This window comes from Dama dama, chromosome 30 (genome assembly GCF_033118175.1).
Source record: "Dama dama isolate Ldn47 chromosome 30, ASM3311817v1, whole genome shotgun sequence".
In the NCBI taxonomy this organism is placed as follows: domain Eukaryota; kingdom Metazoa; phylum Chordata; class Mammalia; order Artiodactyla; family Cervidae; genus Dama; species Dama dama.
Window position 1 is genome coordinate 87606113 of NC_083710.1, and position 17749 is coordinate 87623861.

Consider the following 17749-nt stretch of genomic DNA (forward strand, 5'->3'; position numbering starts at 1 on the left):
GCAACCCCATGGACTGTAGCCCACCAGGCTCCTCTGTCCATGGGATTTTCCAGGCAAGAATACTGGAGTGGGTAGCCATTTCCCTCTCCAGGGGATCTTCCTGACCCAGGGATCAAACCCAGGTCTCCAGCATTGCAGACAGCCACTTTACCGTCTGAGCCACCAAAAGATCAATTAAATTGATAAACCTCCAGACAAACTGATCACAATAAAAGAGAGAAGACACATTAGCAATACCGGAAGGAAGAGACATTATATTCCTACAGACCCTAAAGACTTTAGGTAGAGAGCAAGGGAACACTATGAACAACTGTGTCACAAATGTGGCAAGGTACACGACATAGACCAACTCCTGTAACGATCACAGAAATCACTCAAGAAGAAAGAGGTAACACGGGAGGAATTCGGAGAGCAGCACCGAAGCACACAGGTTACCATGTGTAACACAGACAGCGAGCGGGAAGCCGCCCTATGACAGAGGGGGCTCAACTCCGCGCTCCGAGACAACCTCGTCTGGTGGGATGGGGAGAGGGCGGGAGCGAGATTCAGGAGGGAGGGGACATACATATACTTATTTTGCTGATTCACGATGATGTATGGCAGAAACCAACACGGCATTGCAAAGCAACTATCCTCCGATTAAAAAAAAATTATACCAACAGAAATAAAACAGTAAGATAAATTAAGCAACCAAGTCAAGGAGTTAACACAATATTAAAATATACTGAAAGAGCCCAGATAAGAAAGTGTACAAGAGAATAAGAACAGGACCAGTGGGTAAAAACAAAAGCAAAAACAATTCCCTGTAATTTTAGTGACGTTGATGAACCTGTGGCTAGCCCCAGTCCCAGGAGGAAAAGAAAGGAAAGGTGTTGAGAGCATAAATACAAAATTAAAAACTACTGAGAAGAAAATCTTTCAAGAGAGGACTTTTTTTTTCATCAAAAGAAACTATTTGTCACTGTATGCAAAAATATTTTTAAAAAATTTTTTAAGTTGAATAATTTGCTGAGACATCCAAACAGAGCAAGTGCCATAGAAGAAAGACAAATTCTGTCCTTAAAAAGTCAGGTCTGAGTAGTTGGCAGGGGGATACCAACTAAATTTCCAATGCAAGCCATTCCAATACCTTGTAAACTGTTCACAGAGAGACCTTAGAAGCATTGGCTTCTACGGACAGTGAACAGCTGGGCCCACAGACCCTGGTTTCTAAGACAAATTCTAAAAGCCCGAAGGGCCGCTCCCAGGACTGGGGTGCACACACAACCGTCATCTGACCTGGTCTTACCAGAGATCAAGAAAGTGCTCCAGGATTAAGGAAGGGGTGCTGAAGATGCAGGAGCCAGGTGAAAGGTGATGGCTGGCTAAACCTGAATCAATGAGAGCCGCCGCAATCGTGGGGCTGAAACTGCTTGGAAAACCCTGATTTAATGAATATCAATGAAGTCATTGTGGAGAGCGGGGGAGAGGCTTCACTGACCACGATTAGATTTAGTTGTGTAAACATGCCCCCATTTGCCTGGCCATCCTGGTTTCTGTCTGCAGTAACTGATAGTGTATCTTTTCACTTTTCTGAACACTTGAAAACATACTAGAAAAGGTTGGAGGAACAAAAGACTTATGAGATGAAATAACTAAAAGTAAAGCAATCATGCCAATGTGAACAGAACAGAGTATGAACATTTGCTTATGTGCTCAGTACTAGAAGATATTATCAACTGCTGATAATTTTTAGCTGGGGTAATGCTATGTTGACTATAGAGAAAGGTTTCCTAATTTTTGAGATGGGTTTTAAAGTATTTTACAGTGCTGTGCCATGACGTCAATGGTTAACATGAAAGCATTTCAGCGTAAATGTGAAACAATAAAGGTGTGAAAATGAGAATATATATTTGCATTTTCTTGATTTTCATAAATAAATTTTGAAAGGATATAAGAAAGTAATAATGGTGCCTGCCTATGGTAGTTATTTTATTTTTGGTGAAGGGATGGAAGGAATGGAGAGGGAAAAGATGAAAGGAAGTTTTCAAAGGTTTGCCCACATACACATTTTTTAAAATGTATTTTTACTCAATAAAGTATTTTGACTATCAGAAAATTTCCTCAGTCTTGGATGGATGAAGAATGAGAAAGTAAAATAAATCTTCAGAGGACCTGAATGAAGACATTATAAAGGTAAGTGAAATAAAACATTTCTAATTTTGTTCCCTATAGAAAAACATACGTTCTTTTTAGGGATTGTATAGAAAATTTACAAAAATTGAGTATGCATGAGACCACATATAAAACCTTGCTGAATTTCAAAAGGCAGAAATTGTGCTGCCAAATACTCAGACCACAGGGAAATAAAATTAAGCTGTGTTCAAAGACAGATTTATATCCATAAAAGCTTTTATTATTAAACAAAGAGAAATGAAAATAAAAGAAAGCATTCAGTTCAGGAAGTTAATATAAGAAAAACAAAGCAGGGGGAAGGAAATAATTTTTAAAATAGAAAATTGTGGCAAAAAATAGAATAAAACCAGATACACATACAAAGAGCTTATACTTTGAGGGAAAAAAGCTAATTAAAATGCCAAACATCTGGCAACCTCTTCTAGAAAAATGAGAAAACACACAAACAGAGTAAAGAATGAGGAACTAGCTAGATAGAAAATTAGATTAATAGTATGGTAAACCCTGCTATAATTAAGATGGTTAATTCCATGATAACATATTTGGAAATCTTTCAGAAATGGATTTTTTTTTTAGGGAATGGTAATTTTCCAAAACCTTGTGAAGATGAAATATATCATCTAAATGTATAATGATCACAGAAAAAAACTGAAGGATTATCAAAGCATTACTCCCAAAAAGGATGCCAAGCCCAGACTTTTTGGGCCAAGCCCTTCCCAACTTTTAAGGAACTGATAATTACCTTGCTATGTCAACTGCTCCAAAGCAGAGGAAATTACAGGAAACTTCCAGTTCAATTCACAAAGCCTGAACAACTCTGGTCCCAAAAGCTGACAAAAATGGCACAAAAAAGAAAATGACAGGCTATGAATAGGCTTATTAAAATTCTAAAGAAAATACTAGCAATTTCAGACCAAGTGTATATTAAAATGATAATAGTTCATGATCAAGTGAAATTATTCAAGAAGCACAAGGATGTTTTAATATAACTCAGAAACAGATTTAAAAAAAAAAAAAAAAAAAAACCATGTGATCATCTAAAAAGATGCCCCCAAAGGCATCTGAAAAAAATTACAGTATCCATTCTTGGTTTAAAGGAAAAGAAAAAAGGAAAAAATCTTTTGGAATGTGGGATCCGAGGGCTCCAATCCTTACAATGTATCATCGCTTAGACTTAACCAGTTTTTAGCCAGCAAGCCACTTACTCCAGGATCGTCTGGGTGCTCACTTGAAGTGCGGATGTGTAGGCTCACCGGTTGAACCGGTCACCTAGCCCCGCAATAATGCTGTGTAACAAGTCTCCCCAGAACGGCGTGGTCTGCTGCTAAGCCTCAGCTTAGATCGCCGTCCGCCCCGTCGCGCTGGGGGGAACATTGCCCCGGACCTCGGCCGGGCTGCCGGGGTCTGGGGCGCCGCGGCTCTGAGGTCCCGGGCCGCGTGGCCCCCGGAGCTCCGCGCACGTCCTCCGCCCGCTTCTCCTCTGGCTCCCCGGCCCGCGGCCGGCCTGGGTCGCTCCTCGTCGGGTCAGCAGAGAGGAGGGCCCAGGCACCGGTCCGAAGGCCCCCTCAGGCTCTGCCGGCGGCGCTGCTTCTCACATCCCAGGCCGGAGGCGAGTCACAGGCTTAAACCCAGCGCAGTGGCCCAGCCTGAGCTCCCCGCCCAGAGAAGCACGCTTCTAACCCCAGCAGCAGGGGTGGGTAAAGGGGCAAGAATTAGGGCCAGATCCGCATTTTTTTCAAATTGTCTACAGTTACGTTGCTTCTGAAATCTTCTTTATTAAGAAAAGAAGAAAGACTCTGAATTTAGGTTCCTTGGGTTATGGGCCACTTCAGGGGGGGACCCCAGAGCAATCCAGTCTTGGGCTGGGAGGTCTCATGTGTTGGGGGCTGGAGCGGGGCAGGGGAACGTGGGTATCTCTTCCTCAGAAGGGAGAGCACAGAAGAGGCGGCCAGTTTAGGGTCAGAGAGGCAGGGACCATGTGGGGCAGGGAGCAGGGGGCTTGGGGTGAGTCTTGCCCTGGACCAAGATTCCGAGACCGCCGTCTGCAGGGGTCACCGGATCAGGACAATTCAGTGCTCCAGGAAGGCTCTTCTTAGTGGAGTGGGCTGGGGTGGGCTGGGAAGTACCAGTGTTCCTGGTGGAGTGGACCGGGAGTGCTTGGGCCGGGTTTACAGGGTGCAGCTAAGATGTCTTCAGAGCTTGAGTATGTTTGGGAAAAAGAGTTCCCAAGGGCTCAGGTGGGTTGTGCGGAGAAAGACGTGGAGGCGGGACCACACAACCTTCATTAGTCCTGTTGGAACTGTCCAGAGCATCGAATACTCAAGAACAGTCCAGCTTGGGCAGTAAGTTACACGGTCCCCTAGAGACAGTCAGCCGGATCCCGGCCACTTAGTTTGAGCCTAAGGGCCCCTGCACAAGGGCAGGCTCCTCAGCGTTTTCCCCAGAAAGGAACCCCGAGACTGCAGGGTGGCCAGGATCCTGAGTCGTTGCTGTGATGTCGGTTGCCTGGGTCACCTGGGCCGGGCTCGGGTTCGCAGTTACTTCATCACCCAACCAGGTGTTGCTGCAGAGGCACTGTGTAAATGTGGTCAACAATCAGCTGACACTGTTAGCATATATGTTACCAGCAGACTGTGCCAGTGGGCCTCACCCACTCAGGGGAAGGTCCTGAGACCAAACAGGTTGCCCCGAGAAAAAGGAAGATGCAGCTGCTGCTTCAAGATACAGCGTCACTTCCTGCCCAAGTGTGCAGCCTGTTGTCTGCCCCACGGACTTCAGACTCACCAGCCCTCACAATCAAGCAAGCCAATTCCTTAAAATAAATCTGTGTCCATAGTCATGTGCATGAGTGCTCCGCCGCTTCAGTAGTGTCTGACTCTGCGACCCCATGGACGGTAGCCCACCAGGCTCCTCTGTCCATGGGATTCTTCAGGCAGGAGTACTGGAGTGGGTTGCCATGCCCTCCTCAAGGAGATCTTCCTGACCCAGGGCTCAAGCCCAAGTCTCCTGCGTCTCCTGCATTGGCAGGTGGGTTCTTGATGCTGAGCCACCAGGGAAACCACTCTATAGCTGTGTCTGTGTGGGTCTTTTGTCTGTGTGTCTGTATCTGTCTGCATGTCTGTATCGATGTAGCTCTCTCTACATCTGTACATCATCTCTCCTTCTGTGGATAGCTGCATCCGTGTCTGTATCTCTCCTGTTCATTCTGTTTCTCTGGAGAATCTGGTTGACACAGTGTCTGAGAGAGCATCACCCAAAAGAATGTCCAGCCACGCAGGGGTCCAGGTGGAGAGGCTCGGCCCAGGTTCCGCTGTGTTAAGAGGCTGTTTAATTAGACTGATAACAGTCGTGGGGCATCAAGGTGAGTGAAGGGCCTTGCACGGGAGAGACAAGCTGGTGACCAAGCCTGGAGTTACGGTTTAACTCTTACGGCGTTAAGGGGACTCACGAGATACGGTGCTAAGTCACGAACCCCTCAGCTTACTTACTCGTGATTTCATATAGTTTGTACTCTGCCACTTTCTTACATTATAGTCACAGTGCGGAAAAGCCTAGGGGCAGGACATGAGATGTAGGAGGGATGGACCTCTGTATGAGGGTCTCCAAAGAGACAGGACTAATCTGTGCAGTCTATACACACACATGCAAATATCTGTATCTGTCTATGCCAAGAGCCGTGTTTTCTAGCAGCTCCTTCTTCTTCGGGAAACCTCAGTGATTGCACTTATGGCCTTCATAGACGATTAGACGTGGCCCACCCACAGAGTGGCACGTGACCTGTTTTACTCAAGTTAGCTCATCAGAGGGGTCAACATCCACAAAGCATCCGCAGGGTGGCATCTAGATGAGTACTTGGCCAGACAGCTGGGCACCATGGCAAAGCCAAGCTGATGCTGACAATTACCCCTCTGGGTATCCCATAAATTCAGACCCAAGACGGCCATGAAGGTGGTCAACCTCGCTGTGTAACCCAGCCAAGAGGCTGCCTCCAGAAGCCTGAATTACCCTATCCATCAAATGGGAATGAAAGACCTTCCTTAGAACAAGTTTTGAGAGACGTAAGGAGGTGCCCCGAGGGTGGTGGATTTTGTTATTGCCTCAGCTCGTCCACTTCTCTGGGGGATGCTGAGTTCTTGGTGGAAGAAAATAAATTAGGGGGCCGCTGTGGGAGGACTCTGGAGGCAAACTATTTATGTTGGAACCCAAGGTGGCGGCCGCTCCAAACTCCGCCTGGAAGGCGGCCTGCTGCTGAGATGGGCCCCCAGGGCCTGGCCCGTGCTCAGTCGTGTCCGACTCTGTGTGACCCCATGGACTGCAGCCCGCCAGGCTCCTCTGTCCACGGGATGCTCCAGGCAAGAACACTGGAGTGGGCTGCCACACTCTCCTCCAGCGGATCTTCCCCACCCAGGGATCGAACCCGCGTCTCCTGCGTCTCCGGCCTGTCCCACTTTGTCATAACTCCACAGTCTATGGAGCAAGCCCCCGATTGCTACGTGAGGCAGTCGGCCTCTGCCCGTGGAGGAAGGCCTCTCTCCACGGAGTCAGTTAGGGCCGAGGAGGTCCTCCAGTCCCCGGAGTCACACACAGCCTCCCTGTTAGTCCCACGCTCACCTGGCAGGAGACAGTGCTATTTAAACCCGAATTCCTTTTGAGGGACCCCCGGCTGCCTGACGCTCAGTGTCCTCCTGAGAGAGCAGGCCTACAGACTAGATCCTGTCACAGCCCATCCAGGTGAGCCTGAAGGGGAACCAAGAGAACCCAGAAAGCAAGCAAGAAAACAGAACTCCGCTGCTTCAGCCCCCTTGACTAGCATCAAAGGGACAGGTACAAGCGAATTCCTGGGCTGACGCACGGCCCACGACGCCCGGAGCCTCACCACGTGTGGCTGAGGTCACGGCTGACCGCCCGCCAGGGCCTGGTCCCGCAGAGCTCACAGGTCAGCGTCACATTTCTCTGCTGTTATGTAACTGCTTTCCCTTAAAGGAGCATGTGTCCTCCTCCGGGAACCAGCCACCCCCCTTCTCCTCGTGGTACCAGAGCTTTTTCACCAGCTCCACAACGTACACATATAGATTTCACGTGCACACTTTCGCTACTTTAATTGATGACAGAAATGGAAAACTGACTTCCCTTTGTGACCACATTCAAAGGCTTCCCTTTGCTTTCAGCTTTCTGGATATTTCGTCTGATTATAGAGTAATTCCGAGCCCGAATAATATCATCCATCAGGGAGATGAAAGGCATAACTCTGAAATTCTACAGAGGGCCCATTTCAGGGCCCTGACACCGATCTTTCCTCTTCGGGTTAGTTGAAAACAATTCTTGAAAAAACATTTCAAAAAGAAACTTCTTTTCTTCCCAGGGATTTCAAACAGGATGTTATTACTGCTTGCTCTATTACATTAGAAAACCTTTATTAAAACCACCTTTCTCTGGCCTTTTCAAACAGAGAGGCATGTAGTGAATTTGGCAAAAACAAAAATATTTCTGCAGTGCTGAACAGAAATACATGTGCACTTGTAACATGAAGCATGTGTATTGTGTTTTGAAATTTCTGTCCTCTTTCTATACCTTATTCTCTTGGTTTCATGGAAAAATAAGCCTTTAATCAAATTGAGATTTATCTTCAAACCCTTGGAATTCCTGTAACAAAAGGGGGCATTGACTTACCATTAGCCAGATAATTTCCACCTTCAATTCCAGGCAATTCGGCATCCAGAGTCGCCTTATTAAATTCTGCTTTCACTACTCTGGTGGTCGACGAGGACTAACTTCATTAACTAATTTATAAATCAAGATTTCAGACTCTGTGACACGGCTCTGATTAGGCTAAATAGAGCTACAGAGCAGGCGTGGTTCCCTGTGATCCGAGACGTTACCTGAATGTATTCATCTATTTTTCAACATTTGTTCCATGTGTTGGGTACACAGCCATGTCCTTAAAGAGTCCCTGCCATATTGAGGGAATTACCCCTGTATCAGTCATCAGTTATCAGCCAACAGTGGCCAATAATAACCAACCACAAAACAGTCAAGTGTAAAAATAGATGTTTATTTGGGGCATGATTCCATGATTCCATACTGTTGTTGGAAGCTAGTAGTTGTTATCTGACAGCTTAGTCGTGTCCGACTCTTTGCGACCCCATGGACTGCAGCACACCAGGCCTCCCTGTCCTTCACCATCTCCCAGAGCTTGCTCAAACTCATGCCCATCGAGTCGGTGATGCCATCCAACCATCTCACCCTCTGTCGTCCCCTTCTCCTCCTGCCTTCAATCTTTCCCAGCATCATGGTCTTTTCCAATGAGTCTGCTCTTCACATCAGGTGGCCAAAGTATTGGCACTTCAGCTTCAGCATCAGTCCTTCCAGTGAGTATTCAGGGTTGATTCCCTTTAGGATTGGCTGGTGTGATCTCCTTGCAGTCCAAGAGATGCTCAAGAGTCTTCTCCAGCACCACAGTTCAGAAGCGTCAGTTCTTCGGCGCTCAGCCTTCTCTCTGTGCGGGTGGACCTGGCGACTGGAAAACCATCTCCGGGGAAACTTGTCACTTGTAGAGCAGCATGTATTGGTAAAAATATTTGTTTTTATTCTGAGCTGAAACTCCATGAACCACATTTAACCTTCTTGAATATAATAGAATTCTGCATCCATGAGCATAAAAATCCCAACCTTGGAAGTCATCCCTGAGAAAATTCTTCATGAAACAAAAATTTCCTTGGTCTCCTTTATTTCACTTACCTACTTTGACACCTGGATCATCGAAAAAGCAAGAGAGTTCCAGAAAAAACATCTATTTCTGCTTTACTGACTATGCCAAAATCTTTGACTGTGTGGATCATAACAAACTATGGAAAATTCTGAAAGAGATGGGAATACCAGACCACCTGATCTGCCTCTTGAGAAACCTGTATGCAGGTCAGGAAGCAACAGTTAGAACTGGACATGGAACAACAGACTGATTCCAAATAGGAAAAGGAGTACATCAAGGCTGTATACTGTCACCCTGCTTATTTAACTTATATGCAGAGTATATCATGAGAAACTCTGGGCTGGAAGAAGCACAAGCTGGAATCAAGATTTCCAGGAGAAACATCAATAACCTCAGATATGCAGATGACACCACCCTTATGGCAGAGAGCAAAGAAGAACTAAAGAGCCTCTTAATAAAAGTGAAACAGGAGAGTGAAAAAGTTGGCTTAAAGCTCAACATTCAGAAAACTAAGATCATGGCATCTGGTCCCATCACCTCATGGGAAATAGATGGGGAAACAGTGGAAACAGTGGCAGACTTTATTTTTTGGGCTCCAAAATCACTACAGATGATGACTGCAGCCATGAAATTAAAATACACATACTCCTTGGAAAGAAAGTTATGACCAGCCTAGACAGCATATTAAAAAACAGAGACATTACTTTGCCAACAAAGGTCTGCCTGGTCAAGGCTATGGTTTTTCCAGTAGTCATGTATGGATGTGAGAGTTGGAATGTAAAGAAAACTGAGCACCGAAGAACTGATGCTTTTAAACTGTGGTGTTGGAGAAGACTCTTGAGAGTCCCTTGGACTGCAAGGAGATCCAACCAGTCCATCCTAAAGGAAATTAGCGAAGAAGTGACTCATTGGAAAAGACCCTGATGCTGGGAAAGATTGAAGGCAGGAGGAGAAGGGGACGACAGAGGATGAGATGTTTGGATGGCATCACTGACTCGATGGACATGAGTTTGGGTGGACTCTGGGAGTTGGTGATGAACAGGGAGGCCCGGCGTGCTACAGTCCATGGGGTCGCAAAGAGTCGGACATGACTGAGCGACTGAACTAAACTGAGCTGAACTTTGATACCTTGGTTTTCATTTCAGTACAAGCTTTGTAGTTCACTAGACTCCAAAGTGGCAATAGATAAATTTCTAGACAAGAACAGCAAATATTGGTATTTCCATTTCCAGTAGATGTAGCAGTATGAAAGAATGAAAGCCCAGTTTCATTGAATGGCTAAAAAAAAAAAAAAAGTTGGCACTCTATTTAACAACACGGAAAGGAAATATGGTAGCTTTATTTTCAGCTTACTACAATAGAACTTGGGAAAATATATACATTTCTTTCTTTTTTAAGTTCATTTGGCTGTGCTGGGTCTTTTTAGTTGCAGCATGTGGGATCTAGTTCTCCTATAAAGGCGTCGAAGCCGGGCCGCCTGCATTGAGAGCATGGAGTCTTAGCCACTGGACCACCAGGGAAATCCCTTGTCTTCCTTTCTTTTTTTCTTTAACATCAGCATTTCTTACATCCAAGCCCAAGTAATAAAGTTATTTTAAAAAATATGTAAGATGGAAAGTAAATAATGTCTGTGCATGTGACCGCTAGTAGGTTCGGTGATACTGCAAGAAATCTGGGTGCCTCGGAAGACAATAAAATACTTTCAAAGGTGAAAAATGACCTTGGAGGATACCGCCATCACCCGTGGTTCCAGCAGCCCCCTCAGCTCCAGAGCAGAGATAGTTAGACAGCATTTCCCCGATGGCCTGTCACTTGCCTTTGCTCTCTCCACACTGGCTTTCAGAGAAGCTAGTGTCTTAAATCCTTTAAACTCAATCTCTCCTCAAAAATGGCCAAAAGGCACATGAAAAGGTGCTCAACATATCTAATTATCCATGAAATGCAAATCAAAAATACAATGAGGTATCACCTCACACCAACCAGAATGACCGTCAACAAAAAAATCTGCGAAAAATAAATACTGGAGAGGTGTGGAGAAAAGGGAGCCCTCCTGCAGGCTTCGTGGAACTCTTGGTGGGAAGGCAAACTGGTGCAGCCACTGTGGAAACAGTATGAAGGCTCCCTAAAAAACTAAAAGTAGGAAGATCATATGACCCAGCAACGCCACTGCTGGACATATACCCCAAGAACATCATGGCTCAAAAGGGTACGTAGAGCCCAGTGATCACTGCAGCGCTGTTGCAACAGTCAAGACACGGAAGCTGCCTCAGTGTCCGCCGAGAAATGCACAGAGAAGAGGTGGGGTGTGAATAGTGGAAAGTTATTCAGACATTAAAAAGAATGAAATGCTTCCCTGGTGGCTTAGCTGGTGAAGAATCCGCCTGCAATGCGGGACACCTGGGTTCCATCCCTGGGTTGGGAAGATCCCCTGGAGGAGGGAAAGGCAACTCACTCCAGTATTCTGGCCTGGAGAATTCCATGGACTGCACAGTCCATGGGGTCGCAAAGAGTCAGACACAACTGAGCAACGTTCACTTCACTTTCACTGATGCTATCTGAGCAACGTGAGTGAACCTGGAGATTAACATCCTAAGTGCAGCAAGTCAGACAGAGAAAGATAAATACCATGTGATCGCTTATATTCGGAATCTAAAGGAAAATGATACAAATGAGCTCATTTATAAAACAGAAACAGACTTGCAGACATAGACAGCAAACTTAGGGTTACCGGGCAGGTAGGGAGGGAGAGGGGTAGATTGGGAGTAAAAAAAAAAAAAAAATAGACAAGAGGATAATATGAAGGAAAAATGGAACGCTCCACCACCTCCCAGCCAATGGATGGAGGCTTGTGTGTTCAGATCTGGGGGTGCTGCAAACCCAGCACCCGCCAGTCCCACAGGGTAACCTTCACTACAGGACTAGAGAGAGGAGAGACAAGAGCTACAGAGACCAGACCTTAAATACGGACAGAAATGATATCGGCTTCCTCCTCTCGGCTTGAAAGAAATATCCGCTTTCCCGCCTCTGGTCTGAGCTTTTCGAAGACCCAGTGGTTCTTTGCAGTCAGCCGTGCTCTGGATCACCTATTGGAAGGCCAGGCCCCCGTGGCCAGGAAGGCAGAGAGCTGGGGCCCTGATCTGGAAAATTCAGGAGAGAAAATAAAACCTTCTCTGCTGCAAACTGCCCACATCATTTAGGAGCAAGAGAAAGGTGTCTGAAATAGCCAGGAAATAGACACAATTTCCTTCTCCCCTTTGCCAGTAAAGATCTGGCGAGACTGGGCTCCAACAGTCCGTTTTTCATCCCGGATTAAAATAGAACAAATTGACACAAACAGACGACTGTCTGGGAATGAAAGAAGACGTTGTCTCCTTCGAAGCTGATGGGAAAGAGACTTCGATAATTGAAACAGCAGAGCTTCAGCTGTACCATCTCTGCTGTCTCCTCCATAAGCGCAGAGACGCATGGGCACCTGCCACCCCCTAAGTCTGATTCTGAAGTGACCATCATCGGACCTCATCAGCGTGTAGATTTCTAGCTCCATCTTTTCCAGTGTGGTCCTTGCAGAAAGTCATGCCAATGGGTTAGTAGTAAACTTTTCTTTCTCTGCCATCAGGTTTTCTTCCCTGATCAGCCTGTCCGGATCCTGGAGGTGCCTCCTCCACGTGAGATGGGGAAGCACCTCCCAGGGAGTGTTTATTTGTTTTTCATCGGCTCATCAGCGATGTTTCCCTGTAACACCTAACATCTCTAGATATAATTAATATCTCCCAAGAAAGGACACTGCAAATGCTATCACCTACTGCAGCTTACAATACTCGGAGACGTGGTATACGGATTCAGAGAAAAATATGAAGCGATGTCTGGCTGCAGATGGATTTTATAACGCAGCCCCCGGGCCTCTTCAGTCAGAAGGAAGCCGAGACCAGGAGCTATCACAGCCAGCTGATTTGTCACGTGGATTCAGTTAGCCTGCTGTGCCCTTGGTCCACGCCAAGTTCTAAGGATACAGGATGCACCTTGAGGGCCACTGTGTTGGTGGCGTGGGGGCTCGGGGATCCCCACCTCCCTGGGCAGAAGTTCTCCTCCATGCTGAACCCAAGGCGGTGCCGGGGTGAGGACCACAGAGGCTGCACCGTAGAGGTGGGTGATGGGGAGGGTACCAGGCAGGGGCGGGGAACGTGTAAAGCAGGGACCCCCCCGCCTTCCATGGGAACATGGCCTAGTTCTCCTGCACAGAAAGTCATAGTGAGAAGAGGGAAGTGACAAGAAGTTGAACATGAAGTGAGTTTGGTGTGACTTTCAAATGAGGACACTCAGGCTACTCTTTTTAAAGGAAACAAGGGTGAGCTAGGACGATCAGGGCACTCAGGCACTCAGTCCTGCTCATCAACTCTTTTGCCACCCCGTGGACTGTAGCCCACCAGGCCCCCCTGTCCATGGGATTCTCCAGGCAAGAACACTGGAGTGGGTTGCCATTTCCTCCTCCAGGGGATCTTCCAACCCGGGTCTCCTGCATCTCCGACATGACAGGCAGATTCTTTATCACTGAGCCGCCTGGGAAACACTTAGCTAAAATGACTAGTTATTCTGAACATGCGAATGAGATGTATGAAAGCCCAAAACATGCTCTCGAACCAAGAGGTCCACTGCCCTGGTGATTTCGTGTCAGTCCTCACGGGGTTTAGGACCATGTCCCAGCACGGAGTCGGGAAGCAGCGGGAAGAGCTGGGCAGTAGCTGAGTACTGGGGGCCCCTTGCGCTGCTGGAGAAAATTTCAGAAAGGCGTGTGGCTTTTACAGTTTACGGTGCTTGTCCTCTAGATGGGCTTTCGGGTGGTTCAGTGGTAAAGAATCTGCCTGGCAGTGCAGGAGATGCAGGAGATGTGGGTTCGATCCCTGGGTCGGGAAGATCCCCTGGAGAAGGGAATGGCAACCCCACTCCAGTGTTCTTTCCTGGGGAATCCCACGGACAGAGGCGCCCTCTAGGGAGTCCCCAGTTTCGAGAACTCGCGCAGCCCCCGACAAAGAGCTAAGGCGCCTCTTCTGCCCCCAGAGCCCAGGCCCCTGCTCCCGCAGGAGCGGTCAGCAGCTCCCCAAGCAACGAGGCGCCATCAGAACACCAGTCCAGGGCTCCCAGTGGCCCCACGGACACGTCTGATGCCTCACGTCACAGGGCTGTGAGACCCTAGAAGTCGCCCCGCAGCAGGGCCAGCCAGCTGAGAGAGGCGCATGCCTTATCCTTGTCATCCTGTATTTGATCAGAGATGAAAGCAGCCCATTTTGAAAGGAAAGTGCATTAAAACCTCTGATTCCTGGGACCTATTATAGACAGCAGAGTCTAACGGAGATCAAGGAGAAAGACATAACCAGTCAAGAGGGGAAAGCACTTTGTTTTAGGGGTAAAATCAAGAATAAAGCGAGACTGGTGATGCCTGGTACAAACATGTGCCATTTCCAGGGTGGTGAAATGTTATGTAATCCCAGGATTTCAGTGCTGAGGAGATCTCAGGGTCGTCTGGGTCAAGACCTGTATTTACACGTTGGGAGTATAAATCTCCAAAAAGCTAAGGGGGGGGGGGGGGGGGCAGGACCAGAAAATGACAGTTTTTACTTTCCTGGCTCTAAAATACATGTATTTCCTTATTGTTTCTTCATTGCATTCCACTCCCATTTATTTAGAACCCGTTGATTAGAAACTTTTTTGGATACTCAGGAAACGAATCGCTGATGATCTGAAGAACTGAATCTATTACTACACCACTAATTTACACGCTGTTCTGGGCTTTTAGTTCTTGTTTGTGTTTGTCAATAAGTAATTAAAAGGAATGCTTTTCCTTGGTGCATAAATTTAACATCAATATATTTTTAAAGTCCTGAATGAAGAGTTTGAAAGATCAAATCTGCTCGTGTGGTTTAGACATTCAATATGCAATTTTGTTTTCAGATTTCAAAATGACCAGTTTGCAAAATGACCCGTGTATGCCCTTAGTTGTGTTAAGGGGGAAAGGATGAAGAAGCGGGTCATTGGAGGCACAATGCCCCACAGCAAACTTTCTCAGCCTGGAACTGCGGACACACCGGGTCAGACGATGGTCATCAGGGCGGCCCTGTGTGCTGCGGGGTGTTTAGCGGCCTCCCTGGACGCCCCTGCAAGGTGCCGGGGCTCCCCTCACCTCCAACGTGAAGCCAGAACGTCTCCAGGCATTGCCAGGTGTCCCTGGGGAGGGAGGGGTGCAGTCACCCCCAGTTGGGAACCCTGGACCTGGAGATAGGGGCATCTAGAAAATGGTGCAGGTAAAGCAAGAATTCCTAAGTAAACAGCTTTAGTATACGGGTCTTACTTCAGCAGACGCTTCGGAATGCAAGGGTAGGTATGACCAGTCTGAGAGAGAGTCGTGTTATGTGACTGAGTCTTGGGAGAATTTGCACTAATATTAATACCAATAATAACTGAGTGTTAATGCCTTATCTGAAGAGGGTTCTTTAATCCTACCAGTGGCCCTTTGTGGGGAGGGCAGTACTTTTTATCCCCACTTTTCAGATGAGGAACAGCACCCTTAAAGGAGGAGACAGGGGTGCCATATCCGGGAGATGCAGGACCCAGCCTGGAGCCAAGGGCCACTCAGCTCTCCGTTCTCTCCACCTCCAGGTCTTACCAAGGCCATTCTTCCCCTAGGAGGTCATCTCCGCAGAATGTCCTGACCTGACAGCTCCAGACGATGCTGTTCTGCTGGTCTGTTTTGCTATTTTGACCAGCAGTGGTGATCTAGGCCACCTCTTTGCTCTGTATTCACCTCGGACTCCAGAGAGCTTGAACATGTTAGTAAACACGCTGTAGATAAAAGCGGGATGGATGAAGAGAGCTGAATCTCATCTCCCCAGCTTCAAATCTCATCTCCCCAGAGCTCCCCCGAGCCATGCGTTCCCACAACTTCAGCCAGAGAGCGCTGTGATTGTCAAAGGCCAGCTAGAAATAGTCTGCCTCTTGTATTTTTATTCTAAGTGAAAAAGAAATCAATCTCTGAAAAGGAAGACTTAGACCCTTGAAGGCCCGAGGCGTCTGCAGCTCTCACTCTTTAAAATCTCGACACCCAGGCAGCATCCAGCCCCAGACAGGAGCGGCCACGAGGAAGCCAGAGCAGCTGGCAGTTCTGACCCATCACCAGCTTTCAGAGGACCTCATGATGAATAAGCAGTAACACTATAAATGAATATCAATAAACATTGCATGTGTGTGATTAATCTCATGGCAGCAAAAACAGCTATAGGAGCTCGTTTCTGGATCAGACAATTGTTTGAAGCTGAAAATAATAAGCCCTGCCCATGAGGAAATATAAAGCCAGCATGTACATAGAATCTTTCTCTTCCGTCTTGGTTCATTAATACTCTAGAAATGATGGAAAGTGAGGGATGAAGAAAAAAAACACAAAATGTTGACCCCATGGTAGAAATTAACCAGTGAATGTGACCTAGAGTACACACAATGACTAGGTCCTGACTTGGCTCATGATGTTTACAATTCCGAGGGTACGTTTTCTGCGCCACAGACTGCCTGACTCTTGAGATGGGCGGGACAGGTCAGGTAGGGGCCGTGTCCTCGTAAAACCTATAGTTCAGCGAGCAAGATGGTCAGTAAACAGGTGAGTGAGTTTCTGAAAAATGAAACTCTAGTAAGTACTATGGGGGAGCAAAAGATGACCATAATGGAGGATGGGATGGGGGTACTTTTTATGATACAGGAATGGGCCGTATGATCCACTGATCCGTATCATATGACGCATATGATACAGGAGCGGCGCTTCCAGAAGTGAGAGTTAGGAAGAGAACTGAGGGTATTAAGATCCCGCAGGGAAGGTGGGCAAGGGGAGAAGAGCTCGTACAAAACTCTGAGCAGGAGGCGTGGGGTGCAGCTGGGAGAAGGTGGGCTTCGTGAAGGCAGGCGTGAGATGGGGGTGAGTGATGGAGGTGGCAAGGGGCCTAGTCTGGTCGGCCAAGGAAAGAGCTTGGGTTTTCTTGTGAACGTGCTGGGCAGCCGTTGGGATCAGCTGGAAAAGTGGACCAAGGAAGGCAGAAGGACAGAAAGCCATGAGGAGCAGCTGGACTCTCTGGGACCTCGGTCAGATCCCAGACCCGGGAGCCCTGCCCGCCTCGGAAGGGCGTGCAGCTTTCAGACACGTGACTCCCGGGAGGACGGCCGTCCTGTGGCCGGTGGGGGCTCCCGGTGCGTGCCCTGGGGCACCAGGTGTGTGCCAGCTGCTCTCTGCGGGGTGCTCCCTTTCAGTTTTCATTACCTTGGAGCGAGTCTACCTTTGACAGGTGGGCAGGGCTAACGGTTTCCCACTGAGCATGATGGAGACTGTCTGCAAATGACCTCCCGACAAGCCCCCTGCCCAAGCGACCCAGCGTCAGCAACCTGCTACGTACGATCCAGCAAAGTGAACAAGTTAGCTATGGCCAGACATCTGTACCCTTGGAGAAAAGACACGTCAGGATGCTTAGACAGGGCGTGTGATGGAGGCAGAGAGCGCTGCCCTGGGGATGAAGGATTCAGTTCAGTGGAGCCGGGAGACAAGGCCAGAATGATGCATCTCAGGGCAGCTGGTGGAGCGGCCCCGTGAACGACGCTGGGGGCCAAAAGCCAGGAAGAAAGGATGGCTTCCGCCAGCTTCTTAATCAGGCAGTTTTGACAAGCTCCCCCCAACCCAATGGTTGTTTTCCAAAGCTGCTCTCAAAGGGCGACCCGAGTGGATTCACGGTGTTTTAGCACGGCAGGAAGTGAGGTCTTAGACTGAAGTCAGGTGCTGGCGAGTCAGCCACGCTTCTCTCACCCATCTCTTTCATCCTCCTATGCGTTCATTTGCAA